General features: G+C 44.7%; 1 pseudogene; it reads right to left on the bottom strand.

The window, feature by feature from the left end:
* Positions 1-1001: 1001 nt before the first annotated feature.
* Positions 1002-2083, bottom strand: LOC123177398 (pentatricopeptide repeat-containing protein At2g36240-like; annotated as a pseudogene).
* Positions 2084-2086: the final 3 nt, after the last annotated feature.

Raw genomic sequence — 2086 nt, 5'->3', positions numbered from 1 at the left:
CCTTGTGGTCATGTGGTTACCTTTCCTGTCTAATGTCCAAATACCATAACTCTCCAGTTAGTTGATACCGGAAAGCTACAATATGTGGACACTGGACATAAGGGCCGAGAATGTTTATCAGTCAGCCCCGCTAACTGTACAGATGTCAAATCACCAGATGGCACAAGGCATTTTCTATCAACAAGATCTTAGTACCACTTGGTCTGAGAGATATAAGGAAAATGCTATACAAAAACATGATCCTGTACAGTTCAAACAGGGAGGCCTTCAAACCTGGTAAGCAAAGATGAATTAATTAGAGTCTAAAGAAATGAGCAAAACATGCACTCGAACACTGTACAGTTCAAAGAGCACAGATGAATAACAAGTATGGTTACATTTGAAGTGTCAACTGACCAATGGGCAGCACTGATACAACGTTGCAACCAACCAAAGTTATAAATAAAAAAAGATACTGATTAAATCAATACGAGAAAACATGGGTTCCCACTGATGGATGTTGTGACTTGTCAAATCCAGAACTATTGCAAGTATGTGTGAGGCTAGCTATTCCTTAACTAGGACATCAATTGATAATCTACCAGAATCGAGAGGAGAAACACCCAAGAAGACCCAAACCCTTTTGTATCTTGCTTAGTAGGAGTCCAAGTAAGTGATAATTACAAATGCAAGAAGGCAACCCGCAAAGCCCACATTTAAGTATACCTAAAGCTAACTTTATGCTAATTTCAAATGGGGAATTGCACTAAGTTGACTTTAAGTATAGTTATATATCCGTTCAAAAAAACGGTGTAGCTATATGCAGGCTTGGCGGGTTGGCCGATTGCATCCTTGACGAACAAAGTAAATATAGATCCCGTAGGAGGACGAACAAATCAGTGAATCACATAACTGTTTACAGATACCCCGAGTCCAAGACAATGACTAATGGTAATTTAACTAAGAAGCAACAATGTGTGCAGACAACAAAATCAAGATTAATGTTCGAACTAAAGGGCATAATCAAAACAATACCTCATCTGAATCACTGGAATTTCACAACTTCTGTCAGTGCAATTGTGACCACCGCTCGTCTCAACTGACATCTATCCGACTATCCCTTGTTTTGTTTTATGTTCCTCCAAAAGTCTGTGCACATGAATTCTAAGCACCAACTCTCTGACATCTTGCAGTTTGATGCTTCCATGTGGCCAAAAAACGTTTGGAGCATACACATGCCTAGAGGAGTTCACTTGTTATTGCAAAGATCTCCGCACGTGCAAGCTATCAAGAAGCCTATTGTAAGCCACAATGTTAGGTATAAACCCTAAATCAAGCATTTCATCCAACACAGCCTCGCCTTCCTTCACCCTTCCTTGCCTACCAAACCCCTGCACCAACATGCTATAAGTCACACCATCAGCCTGAAAACCCTCCTCCTTAGCCAGAATCCTCAGCTTGTTTGCATCAGAAGTCCGCCAGCTTCACAAAGTGCCTCGAAGATACAGTTACAAGATATGGTATCTGGTACAATCCCCTCCCCAACCATCCTTCCCATCAATCGGCACACATCATCCAGCTTCCCCGCCTTCATCAAGCAATCCAGAACTGTTATGCCAGCAGGGACACTTAAGCAGCATACCCCGTTCCTCTCCAATACCATCTCCACTATTTCCACTGCTTTGTCCACCCTTCCAACATGGCATAGGGATTCAACCAGATCCAAGCAATCAAACCCTTCCGGCACCACCGCATCCACCAAAAACTCTGCAAACACCTCTGATGCCTTCAAAGCGTCGCCTCCACCGCACAACCCACCTATCAAAATCTCCATGGAAGCAACCGACAGCCCGGCTCCAAGCTGCAGCATCTCGTGAGCAACCTTAAGGCCTTCCTTGTACCTTCCTTCTCTGAAGAACCCGCGCATAAGAGTATTGAAGCTCACACCAGTCGGCGCACAGCTCCGGCGCTGCATCTCCTCGAACCACCGCATGGCGGCATCGACGCCTTCGACACGGCAGGAGCTGTTGATGAGTATGTTGAAGGTGTAGGCATCAGGGGAGAGGCGGTGGACGTTGGTCATCTCGCCGTAGAAGCGGATGGCGTC

Source organism: Triticum aestivum, unplaced genomic scaffold, assembly GCF_018294505.1.
Source record: "Triticum aestivum cultivar Chinese Spring unplaced genomic scaffold, IWGSC CS RefSeq v2.1 scaffold99225, whole genome shotgun sequence".
NCBI lineage: Eukaryota > Viridiplantae > Streptophyta > Magnoliopsida > Poales > Poaceae > Triticum > Triticum aestivum.
Note: the sequence above shows the minus strand (reverse complement) of the source record. Positions and strands in the feature narration are given on the sequence as shown.